Source organism: Eptatretus burgeri, unplaced genomic scaffold (assembly GCF_056783735.1).
Source record: "Eptatretus burgeri isolate ZD-2024b unplaced genomic scaffold, Ebu_testis_v1 Ebu_testis_scaffold_170, whole genome shotgun sequence".
NCBI lineage: Eukaryota > Metazoa > Chordata > Myxini > Myxiniformes > Myxinidae > Eptatretus > Eptatretus burgeri.
This window is the reverse complement of record NW_028222120.1, coordinates 14,551-29,960: the sequence shown is the minus strand read 5'-3', so window position 1 is coordinate 29,960 and position 15,410 is coordinate 14,551.

Here is a 15,410-nt window from a genome sequence, read left to right as displayed (position 1 = left end):
TTAATAAATACAATGTTTCAAGACACAAAAGACAAGTTTCAATCAATCTCTTCATTTGTTAAAGATACTGAGAAATATGTCAAGGATGTAAAATTGAACAAAGATAAATATAACAACTATTGGATAAAAACTATTATGGTAAATAATATGAGTTCTTCAATTTCCTTCAGTGGAAGGGCTTTTAGTATACCTGGTAGAACATCAATTAAAGTATCTCTAACAAAAGTTTCTCCTCTCCTTCTAGTAATATATTCAAAACTAGAAAAAGCAATGAAACAAGAAAAAGTATCAAAAAACAAAAACCTTATGGATGAAGCTTTAGAAAGAAAAGATAAGACCATCTGTAATATGCAAGGAGAAATTTGTATTTTTTTCAACAACCCTAAAGATGTAAATCCTGATGAAATAAAGGATGTTAATATATCAGGTGAAATGACATTTCGTTCAATAGTAATTAACGATCATTTTAAAATTACCTTTAATATAAAAAATGTTGTCGTTGAATCTGATAATGAAAAAAAAGTATATCGATATCGATGGTAATATACAACTGAAAGTATAGATGAATTTCAGTTTAAGTAAAGTTTTACTTTATAAATATGCTAGACTTTCCTGATTCTCCATATGACAAATTTGAGAATTGTCCTGCGTGTGAAAGACGGGGATTAAACACAGAGTCAAAAGCCTATAAACAATGTATATTCTGTGATTATCTTCTAATTAATGATAATAAAAAATATAAAAAGGAAAATAATTCTTTTAGATTTACACCAAAAATGATAGCCTGGTGTGTTGGCGCAGTGGTTAGGGCAGTGGCTTGGGATCCAAAAGGTCCTGAGTTCAAGCCCTGTTGGGCCACTGAATTAATACACCAGGGGGTTGACTCAGCCTGTCATCCTTCCGAGGTCGGCGAAATGAGTACCAGTGTACTGGGCCGGTGTATACCCCGGTTAAAATAGGTGTACCATATCCCTGTGTCGTAAGAGGCGACCATGGTTGTGTCAGGAAGGGCATCCGGCGTAAAACATGTGCCAAATCACTATGCGGATCATAACGGATGATCCGCTGTGGCGACCCCTAACGGGAGCAGCCGAAAGAAGAAGAAGATTTACACCAAAAATGAATTACTTTACAAGATTGATTAGAGAAATGAATGTAAAGTATGAGGGTGATAACGCACCTTTTCTTACAAGGGAAGAAACTGAACGTATAAGAGAAATGTTCAAAGGATTGTTGTTGTATATTATTCATGGATGTAATTTTCAGGGAAATATCAACACAAGATATTGTACAAATAAAATAATGGATTATCTTGAAATTAAACCTGAACTTAGGATAAAATATAGAGTTTCTAAAAAAGCCAATAATAAATTAAATAACCTGTTTTTCAAATATATAAATGAATGATTTTTTACCTATTTGGGAAAATAAGATAAAATTTAACAACCATAAAAATCTCCCAAATTCATTAAGATGTCTCATAGTTGGTTCAAGTGGATGTGGAAAAACCTGCTTACTTTTAAAAATGCTCCTCACTCCCAACTTTTTAGATTATGATAATTTAATAATTTTCACAAAGTCGAGTTTTCAACCAGAGTATCAACTACTCTCACAAGGTTTTAATGCTGGTCTTCAAAAAGAAGATATAATCGGTTTATTTAAACGCCAAAAAAACCTAAATGATTATAACATTGAAGATATAATTCAACTATTTTGTGATACACAGAGATGTAAAAGAAATCAAATCCTATAACTTGTATTCTTAGTGATAATACGGATGATATACCGTCTCCCCAAGATTTGGATAAATCAAAAAGAACCTCGTTATCTTTGATGATTGTGTTAATGAGAGAAACCAAACGGTAATGGACAGCTACTACACAAGAGGGAGACATTCTTCTTGTAATTGTATTTATCTTAGTCAATCGTACTTTCAACTTCCTCGTCGTTCCATCAGAAACAATGCGAATACTTTTATTTTATTCAAGTTAAATTCAATAGATATCAATAATTTTTGGAGAGATAATTGTTCTACATTATGTAGTAAAAAGAAATTTGAGGATTACATGAAGCACACGACTGAAAAATATAAATATATTGTTGTGAAACAAGATGAGATATTAAGGGATATATTTTTTGTTTTATAAACAATTACATATATAAATGACAACTATTATTATAAATCTTGTGGGTATTATTATAAATTTATTATGATATTATATTATAATATTTATTATTATATTATTTTATAATATAATAATATAATATAATAATAATATATATAATATAATATAATATATAATATAATATAATATAATATAATAATATTATATATTTTTAGAAATAAAATTTATTATTATAAATCTTGTGGGTACTATTATTATAAATCTGCTTCTGGAAAAAACTTTCATAAATCAAGGTTCTTGTGCAGTACAAATGAGAATATTGTAAATTTACTTAAAAAACACCCCGTGATACGCATTGTATCAACAACAACTAGAGCAATAAGACCTGGAGAAGTAAAAGGTGAAGATTATCACTATATTTCAGTGGAGGAACATATGCGATTGAGGAATGAAGGCCAAATGTTTGAGGAGGTTTCTCTTGGTACAACAAAATATTCACATTGTAAGAGTGAGTTAAGGAAACTAAAATCTGGTGGTGTTCGGATATTAGAAACTAATCCAGAAGGAACGAGACAAATTATTAAACATCTGAGTGCAGTGAAGATTTTATCATTCGGTTTTGATGTTGATGAAGAAACTCAACGCAAACGTATGAAAAGCAGAGATGCAAGTATTAGTGAAGAAGAAATTACAACTCGCATTAATGTTAATAAAGAATTTGATGAAATATTTAAAGAAAAGGATTTATTTGAACACATCTACTTGAATGATGAAGAAAAGGAAAATTTCCCTGTTGATCTTTACAATTCATTAAATGATATTTTACAATAAATAAATGGATGCAAAAGAAAGAGCAAGAAGATTTAAGGAACATCAAGAGTTGGTTTCAAAAGTTGTAAAACAACAGGAAGACATAAAGAAGAAACGCAGACAGAAACTAACGGGCGAAGAAGCATTTGAAAGAAAACAAGAGAAATTTTTTAAACCACTTTTAAAAACTTCCCAAGAAATATGAAAGATGTTTCCACAGTTCCCACAGTAGAATATACTCCCAGAAAGCTTCAAATGTTAAAAGATTTCATTCAAATAACGGAGGAAGAATTAGAGCATATTGGAGAATTAGAATATCATGATGAAGAATTATTTCAACAACTGGAAGAGATTAATCAACCCCCTGATTATATTGTGAATGCTGTTCAAAACAATGAATATTCAGCGGATTCAAAAACCAAAGCAGGACTCATTCCAACAGAACAACCAGCAATATTTCATCTTGTTCAAGAAAAGGTATTGATATTTAATGATGAATTAAGGTTCTTGGGTTCTGCTCAACCCCCTGTTAAACTAACTCCGAGATTAATGTTTCTTCTCACAAAAGATGGAAGACAAGGTTCAACTGTGAGGGATGAATCAAAGTATATTGATAAACCATTGGATATGGAAAATAATGATGATAGAGTATATATTGATCTGCTGAACACTCTAAATTATAAGGTTATTCTTTCTGGTAAAAGTAGGAAGAATGAGAAGGAGAAACACATTATTCAGGCTTTAAGTATCCTTGGTTCAGGTGTTAGTTTTCTTCCAAATGACCCATCGCAATTAGTTAATAGACTGTTGTTGTTGTTAGGCAGTAAGAAGGCTGGAAATAACAATTGTTTTAATGAAGCATCAGCCATTTTAGACCAGTTGATGAACATGAAAATAATTAATAAATCTCAATATAAAGACATTTTATCTCATATTAAATAAGATGAGAAGCACAATCCTTAGTTTCAATTTCACAACAAGCGACCACACATCTTCATTCCCATACCCACTACAACTTGACACAACAAAAGAATATGAGGCATCTTTATTGTCCATGGAAACTTATAATACCTTATTTAATATAACTGATAAAAATGACAAGTTTAGTTATAATCCCGGAAGTGGATACAAAACGATAACAGTCTCACCCGGAGCATATGAGATTTCTCAAACATCTTCCGAAATTGCTCGTCTTATGAAAGAACAGGGTGATGAACCAAAAAATATTGTTATAAACATCCAAAATCATACTTCAAAATCAATGATTAAAGTTAAAAATAACTACAAGGTTGATTTCACAATTGATAATTCATTTAGAGAGTTATTGGGTTTCTCCTCAAAAAAGATTGAAACTAATGGGACTTTTTACAGTGATAATGTCATTCAAATATCCTCAGGAATAAATTCGGTGTTAATTCACTGTGATTTGATTGATGGTGCTTATAATGATGGATAAAACAAATACAATATTTTCATTCAGCGCATACTCAACCCCAATTGGTTATAAATTCAATATGGAACCTAAAAATTTGGTTTATCTACCTGTGTCAGGAAAAAACCATACACAGAGTAAATTTTAGGATAACCGACCAAGATAATCGTGGTGATTTCTTTTAATGGAGAAGTTATATCTATCAGAATTCACCTACGTGAAGTTTTCCAATAAATAAATACGATGGTTATTGTGAGGAAACACGAGTTGGGAAAATATAAAATAATTACAGGGGATGGGATGTTCCTTTCCCCATACTACAAGGGTGAAGGTATGTATCTTGGTAGAGGATACTATAAACCTAAGAGACAAAGGGGTGTTGGACATCAATTTAGAGGAGATGGGATAATTGATACTCTCATGGGTATTGGTTCAACTATTCTTAAACATAAAGATCTAATTGGTTCAACTGCTTCTGCTGTGGGAAATGTAGCAGGTGCTGTAAAGAGTATAAAAGATGCTCAGAAGGAATCTCATAAATTACAAGCAATAAAAGAAATTAAGAAAGGCAAAACTCAGTTGTGGCCCCAAGAACGACAGAAAATAATTCAAATACTTGGATCAGGGTTTCAAAAGTTTTAACATCTTTTTCCTAAATAAATACAAGTATGGAAGCAATTGATAGTATCTATGATTTGGATGATACTATTATTATCTCAAACTCCACTAAAAAAGAAGATTACTTCAAGGTAAATGCAATAACTGGAACAGACTGGAATACGAATGGTACAAAAAGTTTTGAAATAAATAATCAACAAACCTATTTGAATCTCTCCGAAAGTTTCTTGTTGTGTAAATTTAAATTCACTAAAGCTGGGAATAACACAAACGCTACACTTGTAAATGATTTCTTCTGGAAAATGTTTGATAGTGTGCGTTTGTATATTGGAACACAAGAAGTTGAAGCGGTTGATTATGTCTCTGCTGTATCTGAAATGACAACATTTACACTCTATACATTCAGTGATAGAATGGGAAAGGGGTCTGTCGAAGGTTTTATTCCTGATATGTCAATGGGAACAAACACAGACCCTGGATATATTCAAAGGAAAGGAGCGTATAATGATGATACAAAAGCAGAAAATAGTTTTACTATGGCGGTTCCTCTTAAAGGTATATTTGGATTTTGTGATCATGATAAAGTTCTGTATGGTCTTAAAATTAGATTTCAACTACAAAGGAATGATAATGAAAATCGATTGCTTTTTGGTGTTGGTAATGCTTTTGGTGATCAGAATAAATTTGTAATTGAGGAAATGAGTTGGTATATCAGTGAATATACTCCGAATCTTAAAACAGAAGAGATGTTGAATCGAAGACTTAACTCAAAGAAACCACTCAGTGTATCATACCTCAAAAGAAGATGTCAACACGTTAAACTCAATCAAACTACTTACACGTGGAATTTGGGTGTTCTGGAAGGAAAGCCACGATATCTGTGGATCATTTTTAAAAAGCCAGATGGTGATACTGCGACTGACAAGAATAATGCATTGAGTGATAATGCTAAGGTGAAACAACTTCGCGTTTCTCTAGATGGAACATTTTATCCACGAGATAGATTGGAAATTAATTGGGAAAAAATGATTTTGCTGAAGCATACAAGTCTTACCAAAAGGTGTGTGAAAGTAATGGAAATAAAGAACCTATTTTGGATATGACAGCATTTAAAAGTTTGTATACAATCTATGCGTTTGACCTGAGCGCGCAAAAGGAAACTATAAAGTCTAATCGAGTGGATACTTCCCTATACATTGAAAGAGGAGAGAGTGAAGAAGTTGATACATATTGTTTGCTTTTGGAAGAAACAGAATTGCAGATTAATACAGATAATGGTGTGATGATTAGTCTCACATAATTTTTTATTCAATAAATGAGTGGCAATATACCAACTGGGGTATATGTTAATCAAATCAATCTTCATAAACTATCATCTTGTGTTCAAAATCAAAAGCCTTGTACGATTAACGTTAATACAATTCAGAGAAAAGGAGCAGTAAGAATTGATGTTTTGCTCACAAGAGAACAGGTTAAAATCTTGAATGACACTGGCTCACTGAAAATTAAAATGACAAAACCAATGTTGAAAAAATATTCAATAAGAGAGACGAGTGGAGGATTTCTCCCATTTCTAATTCCTTTATTTGCTGGTTTAAGTGCGGTTGGAGCATTGACGGGTGGTATTTCAACAGCGGTGAAAACTGCCAACGAAAGGAAGGCTCAACTCCAGGCTCAAAAAGAATTGGAAAGACATAACAAAGAGTTGGAGAAACAAATTAGTGGAAGTGGCGTAATTGTAGATTTTGCTGAAAAACTTGAAGGTCTGCCTGATAAAGCGAGATTGCTAGTTGGAGATATGCTTTCTTCTATAGCACAAGCAGGTGTAAAATTAACGAAAAGAGGTAATGGATGATATCTTTCTAATAAATAAATGAGCATTGATGAGTGGTTGGAAAAATTTGGAAAGAATACAACATCAAATTTACAACTTGTCAAATATTGTAAGAAATTAAAAATTCATAATGTGGTTATTTGTATGAGAGATGAATTAACAAATGTGCCGAAACATACAAAGAATATTATTATGAACTTAGAAGATAATAATGGGAACGGTTCTCATTGGGTTTGTATTTTTAATAGTCAAGACAAATATTATTTTGATAGTTTTGGCCTTCCACCACCTGTTGAAGTTATAAAATTCTTACAGAATGGTGTTTATCAAACATTTCAAGTCCAAGAATTAAATTCCAAGTGTTGTGGTCAATTATGTCTATATGTGTTATTTCAACTCAACAAAAATAAAAAATTTTATGATATTATTTTTATCTAATATAAATGACTTATGTTGGTAAAGATGGTTCTATCTTTGGTGTATCTCAAGAACTGGATATTGATTTATCAAATTATTACACAAAGGCACAGGCTGAACGACATAAATATAATATAACCAAAAATATTAACATGAAAAATGCTTTTAAATTAAAAAATTATCCAAGCCCGACTGACGCGAATGACTTGGTGAGATTAAGCGATTTATCACAATATATATCCTTAAATAAAACGGCTGTGTATTCCAAAGATACAGAAGTGTTGATATTATCTCCGGGTCATACAGAATTCACAGTTCGAATTAAAATAAATTTTTATAAAGAAGGGCGTATCGTTTGTATGAGAATAGAACAATGGGCGTATGATATGAATGATTTAGGGTATAATTGGTCATTTAAAATTAACCTCGAAGACCTGGAACAATTAAATCAGTCTCGTAAGGAAGAATATTATCCACTTGGTATCGAGAATGAGTTTTGTGGGTCCACGATTAGTAAACAACAAATAAAAGAATTTAATAAGGGTAAATATAATAATGGTTTTGCCCTTGTTTATCTCATGAAAACAGAAAAAACAGGATTATATATAATAAGTCAGGAAATACAAAATGATTTAACTCTGGGAAGATGGGGAGGTGTTTCGTGTCATAATATTATTCTAACATATATTTCTAATACATAAATGACAGCAAGAAGGCTTCAAGAAAATTATCATTTCTGTGTCCAAGCATACCTTCAAGAAAAGGGTATTCGGTATTTTAATAAATATGTTCTACAACATAAGAATGACGTATTTTCAATAAAAGATTGGCATTATGCTGATGTTGATAAACCGACAACTTTAGATTTAATTACAATGTTAAATAATGAAAAAATTATGAAGTTAAGAAAAGGTAAGGCTCTTTTAGAAATTCAAAAGAAATTTTATTGGTTTCCTGTTGTAAAAAAAATTATTTTCGATGCAGGAATAACAAGAAATCCTGATGAATATATGTATAATATTCTATGGGGTGTAAGCGATTCAAGGATAGTAAGGGATGAGGAAGGAGTTGAAGAAGAGAGTGAAGAGGAGGAAAAGGAGAAGAGAGAGAGGGAGGAGAGGGAGAAGAAAGAAAAGGAGGAAAAGGAGAAGAGAGAGAAGAGAGAGAGGGAGGAAAGAGAGAAGAGAGAGAGAGAGGGAGGAAAGAGAGAAGAGAGAGAGGGAGGAAAGAGAGAAGAGAGAGGGAGGAGAGGGAGGAAAGAGCAAGACAAAATAAATATCAAAATATGGAAACCAGTGAGATTCAAAAAAGATTGGTGGTATTACAGAAAATAACTCAACCCACCGAGGAGGAAAACAAAGAATTGACAAGTCTATTGGCAATATTTTCTTCAAGACTATTGACATCGTCAAGCTATTCATTTTAATTCAAGTTTTTTTCTTAAATAAATGGAGGAGAGAGTGAAGGCATTTCTTAGGATTCTTTATGTTTTAAAAATTAAGATTCAAATGTGCATGTTGGAAACTAAAAAGGTTTTTGCACTCTGCAGGACTTTTTCACATAAATAAATGAGTTATTGTCTCAAATGTAAAAAGAAAACTAATACTAAAAATATTTCATATATTAAAAGTAAAAATAACAGGGTTATACAAAAAGGTATATGTTCGGTGTGTGGTTCAAAAAAAAAAATCAATTTATCTCCAAACACAAACTCGGAGGAGATATACAAAAGTTTTTATCAGGAAGTAAATTTACAACTACTGGAATACCAGGGGAATTACATCTTCCAGGGTATTCTTTCTGTGGTCCAGGTACAAACTTGGATAAAAGATTAGATGAGGCAGACAATCCTAAATCCTGGAGTCAGCCTATCAATAGAGTTGATGAAGTGTGCATGAGACACGATAACGTTGGAAGAAAAGCATGAAGCCGATAGAGAAATGTTGTATAATTTGTCTCTGATACAAAATCCAACCTTGAGAGAAAAAGTTGATCGGTTCATTGTGAAGAAGATGATCAGTGCTAAATTGAAACTTGGGCTTGGAAATTCAAAAACTTATAGGCTCTAATGATGCCATTAAGACTGAAGAGCAATTAGCTGATGAATTACATAAACCAATATTCACAAAGTTTCAGAGAAGGAAAGTTTATTCCAAAGAAGTAGATTATATCTGGTCTGCTGATTTGATTGAACTCAATAATGATAAGGGGCACAAGTATGCTTTAACCGTTATTGATTTGAGGAGTAGATATGCGTGGGTTGTCCCTTTAAAAAACAAAACAGGTAATACTCTTATGTTAGCTTTTCAACAGATATTTAATAAAAGTAAGAGAAAACCTAAAAAAATGTGGACTGATGAGGGTAGAGAGTTTTATAACAAGACATTTATGAATTTTCTAAAAAATAACAGTATTACATTATACAGTACCTTTAATGAAGGGAAGGCAGTTGTTGTTGAACGTTTTAATCGTACCTTAAAAGAGAGACTATATAAAAAATTCACACAACTCGGTTCACAACAATGGTCATCTTTTATTCAGGATATTGTGGATAAGTATAATGACACGATTCACAAGTCAACAAATATGAAACCATCAGAAACATTTACAAAATTAAAATATGAAAAAGAGATTAATGTCAGAAAACCTAAGTTCAAAGTTGGTGATATCGTATGAATATATAGGTGGAAATCTCATTTTGAAAAAGGTTTTACTGAACGATGGATGAAAGAACTTTTTAAAATTGTTGATGTAATAGATACGGTTCCTTGGACTTATAAAATATATGATTTGGAAGGGGAAGAGATTTTAGGTTCATTTTATTCACAGGAATTACAAAAGATAAAGATAAATTGAAATTTTTTGACTCCACCCCTTTTTAACTCCACCCACACAAACCCCGCCCACACAAGCCCCGCCCACACAAACCCCACACAAACCCCACCACACACAAACCCCTCACAAGCTCCAATAAATTGAAATTTTTTGACTCCGCCCCTTTTTGACTCCACCCACACAAGCCCCGCCCACACAAACCCCGCCCACACAAACCCCACACAAACCCCACACAAACCCCACACAAACCCCACCACACAAAAACTCCACACAAGCTCCACACAAGCTCCACACACACAAGCTCCACCCATATTCATCATATTCACATAATTAGTGATTAGTTAATTAGTTCCCCACACACAACATGTTTATTTAATTAAAAAATTATCCACCCATCCACACAAGCTCCACTCATCCACCCATCCACCCATCTCTCCACCCATCCATTGATCCACACAAACCTCATCCACATTCACCCCTCCCACATAAGCTCCACCCACATAAACCCCTGCCCACATAAATCCTGCCCACATAAACCCCTCCCACATAAGCCCTGTCTACACAAGCTCCACACAAAAACTCCACACACATAAACCCTGTCCACATAAACCCCTCCCACACAAGCTCCACCCACATAAACCCTGCCCAGACAAGCTCCACCCACATAAGCCCTGCCCACATAAACCCTGTCCACATAAACCCTGCCAACATAAACCCTGTCCACATAAACCCTGTCAACATAAACCCTGTCCACATAAGCCCCGCCCACACAAGCCCCACCCACACAAGCCCCACCCACACAAGCCCCACCCACATAAACCCCACCCACACAAGCCCCACCCCCTCATCCCCCTGTGCGCCCCACCTTTGACCCACCACCTCCCTCATCCCACCCCCACCCTTCCCCACACACACACATGGGGAGGGGAGGGATGGGATGAGGGGGTGATGGGTCATTGGGGGAGCGCACCTACCCCCCCACCCCCACCCCCCAACCCCTCCCTCTCGTTCATGTCTTGATCCTCTTGTAATTCAGAATCAAGTAATTGTATACAAAACAAATATAATTTATTAATATTGAAAATATTAAATATTCATTTGCGAGAATGTATAATCTTTCCCAGCAATCTTCTCCAGATGTCTTGTGATTTCGAAACTCAGACACCATATTCTGTTTTGAAACAAAAAGTGGATAATAATTACATGGTAATATGAGTAAGCCTCGTTGACCACTGAATTAACACACCAGGAGGCCGACTCAGCCTGTCATCCTTTCAAGGTCAATAAAATTAATTCCAGTGTACTGACAAAACCGCGTCCAAACTAATGATGCAACCAACATTAGACGACATTCTAAAGAGAGAGTGATATTAATAATAATTCAGAAATATTTACCTCCAGAAAATCATGTGTTGTACAAGATTGCTTCAACAGCTGATGTTGTGCGATAGTGCTGAAAAAAAAATAATAAGTCAAGAGTATAGATGAAGAGACAAACAGAGAGAGATACAAACAGACAGGGAAAGCAACACACACACACACACACACACACACACACACACACACACACACACACACACACACACACACACACACACACACACACACACACACACACACACGCACACACACACACACACACATAGACACACATAGACACACACACACACGTGTCTCACCATTGGTTTAATTCATTCGAGATCAGAGGACGTGATAAGACTTCGTGCCACTCATTATAAATGTCTTTCAATTCTCTTCTAAAATCATTGATCTCTTCAATAAGAGTATTAATTTCATGCACCACGTCGTGATACGTAAACTCAATTTCTTCCAATGCCCTGTCAGGGAAAAAATATATATATATATATATCAGAATTATCATGATTTAATTAATAATCATTTGCTTCATCGTTCAAAGAGAAAACCATACACAAACTTACCAACTCTGGAGTAAGCTTTTGTCTTCATCGGAAGAAAGATCGCCCATGTCTCAGTTGTAAAAATGAAAATCCCGTCTGGCAGAAACTTTGTCTGGTGAATCACTTATAAGGCAACGACGAGGAAATTACCTAAGCATTGGGTGTGGCCACAGGAAATGACAGCTTGGAAAATAACTGGGCGATTGTATGAATCATTTACAAAACATACTTAAAATGGTTTTGATTCAAATGTTTTCAGTTCGTGTTCTGAGATAAAATATAAACACGAGACCTTGTCTCACAGAATAGTTCCTATTTTTTCACAGCATGACTGTCTAAAACCACACAGCACGACCGTGTCAAAAAACACTTCCTCATTTTCACGGCATGAACTGAAAACATTTGAAACAAAACTTTTTTATGGCGTGGTTTATACACAAAAATGATTTGCAACTCGGGCGGTGGTCAGATGAGATCATAAAGAGAAGTTTATCATTTCGTAATGGCACAAAAGGGGTATCTTAAAAAATATAAAGATTCAAATGTTTTGTTTGTCAATATTTTAGATGGGGATTATTGTGCAAAGAAAATTAAACTATTGAAGGAATTTGAGAATGAACAAATCTTTATAGGTTCAATGAGTGAGCTGATCAACCTCCAGGTTAAAAGGGGAGACAAATAAATATACCTTGGGATAGCCTGGTTATATATATATATATATATATACAAAGCCTGGTGTTGGCTTAGTGGTTAGGGTGGCGGCTTGGGATCCCAGTGTCCCGAGTTCGAATCCCGCTCAGCTGCTGAATTAACACCAGGGGGTTGACTCAGCCTGTCATCCTTCCGAGGTCGGCGAAATGAGTACCAGTATACTGGTCCCGGTGTATGCCCCGGTTAGAATAGGTGTACCATATCCCTGTGTTGTAAGAGGCGTCCAGGAAGGGCATCCGACCATAAAACATTGCCTCACAAAAAGCCAAACCCCTGCACAGCAGGGAAAAACGGATAAAAAGGGGGTTTATTTTTAGGGGAAAAAAAAGGGAATCGCTGAAAATCCCCCATTCATTTACATGGGGAAAAGTGAGCTAGAACCAGTATATTCACCCTACTCAGATGGTTGGGATGTCCAGCAGCAGCAAATATCGTTAAGCAGACAGATATAGCGTGGAGTTGCATTTGCTACGACCCTGTGCAATCGGCCTCGACAAGTTCCCAGACCACTCCCAACATTTGCAGATAGTTCAGCCATAATTTGCTCGTTTTTGAACTGTTAGATAATTCAGACTTTTTGGAAACTAGTGTATGGGAAATCCATTTGATACAATCAATTTTGAGTAATGTTTCCAAGTCTATTGAACTCGCATCTGACATCGCATATTGACTGTCAAATTTTTGCACGAGGATCTCAAATCCTGGCTCATCTGCAATGACTTTTGCTGCGATCCTGGTGCATCAGACACTGAAAAACAAAGAGGTGTCCCCAAAATTGGCGCTGCAAAGCTTTTCCATTCATCATGTGATGAACCACAGCGTTTTCACTGGAAATCGTCTCCAAGACCTCTTTCAGGTCACTCCCATTCATCATTACTCCTATGGCCCCCAACAGATTGAGCTCACTGAAAGTCATATTATCCCCCAAAAATTATCCTCAAAGGATTAAAGTGATCGGAAAGTGTTCAATTCATCAGATTTGAGTAGATATCAGACATGTTCTCACATTGGCTCCCATCTTTTTCTAACCTCATATCGAGACCCTTTATTTTGGTCCAATTTTTAGCAACTTTTGATATGTTGTTCTGTAGACCTCATGGAAAAGAAAAATACCATAAAACGTTTTCTTCCAATTTTTTGAGGGTACACGGCAATTTTTCCATATTTTGACTTTCCTCAAAGTTACTAAGTTGGATGACGTCATAAATTATCGGAGTTCGGAGAGACGATTTGTCATTTAACAGACCCCTGGTATTTTGACAGATTCAATACTGTTCAATGAGTTTTCTTCCTTTCTAACACTGGAAATTTCCTGGCCCTTTTCATCGGATGAGATGTTTTTTTCGATTGATGGAGAAGGCATCCATCTATTAACATGCTGATCGAGGGGAACAGGTTGTTCAACTGGTGGTGTGACCTCAATAGGTATTGCCTGTCCCTCACTTGCAGTAAGCTTGGGAGGAGAAGGCTACAAATGATAGTGAAAGCGACGTGGACTTGCTCTACCCTGATTCGGACAAGCAGTTACGTGCCGTCTTCGACGAGGAAAGCATTGACGAGGATTTCCTCGGGTTGAGCTGAAAAGCTTCATCAAATTCAAACAGCCCTTTTTCAGAGCCACAAATCCACAAGACATAATTATCATACCGGGATGAATCCCTTTTCTTCAAAAAAAAATCCTCTTTATAATATTAAACAAGGACAAATGTGTCCAAGAGCAGCGTCCGAAAATTATCCTCAAAGGATTTGTCGGCTAAAAAAAAACAACCAAAAAAACAACAACAACTTCCGATATTTCGTCACGTGCCTTGATTAAGCCAATAGCGAGTCCCGTCATGGTGTATTTACGTATTTACAAAATAAATAATGTATTTACGAATTTACAATACATTAAATGAAATAATTTTTAAATAGTGACGTGAACTTTTCGAAACATTAAAGCAAATGTCCGAATATATTTAAAAGTTCATGATAGACACTTTCAAAAGGCACCGTCTATGTGAGGATGTGTACAAGTGTTTAGTATTTAAGGAGATCCGGATCGTGTGTATAAAAGAGCCGAGTCCGAATATAAAGGTTTTGTCTTCACAAGAAGAAGGAGAAGAACAACGCCGAGCGTTCTTAGAGCAGCGTTTGCTACGTGAGACGCTGCTGAAAATAATAAATAAAAATAAAAACTTCTTGGTGTCCTCTCCTCTCTCTTCAACTTCTTGAAAATCAGAATAAGACTGTTAGACTAAATTAAGGGGACGTGGGAGTTCGCACGTTGATTCCTCCGTCACTTTGTTTCGTATAAAGTTAATGTACAAACGTATTGAGATCTCGATCAGAAAATAAAAAGATCAATCGATTAATTTCCTTTGAGGGTGAAAAATATGGGTGCTGTTATTTGATTTGAGGGTGAAAATATTTGAGGGAAATAGAGATGATGAGCTTCACCAAAAAGCTCGAATTTGGGCTCATCTGTCCACAGGACATTTTCCCAGAATGATTTTGGCTTGTTCAGGTGTGTTTTGGCAAACTCCAGTCGGGCTTTCTTTTGTCTCTCTCATCAGTGGGGTCCTCCTGTGTCTCCCACCATAGAACCCCCTTTCATTTAGTTGGCGATGGATTGTGCGAGTTGAAACCGTCGTACCTCGTGTCTGAAGGTCAGCTTGAATCTGTTTGGCAGTTGATCAAGGTGCTTTCTCCACCATTCGAACAATCCT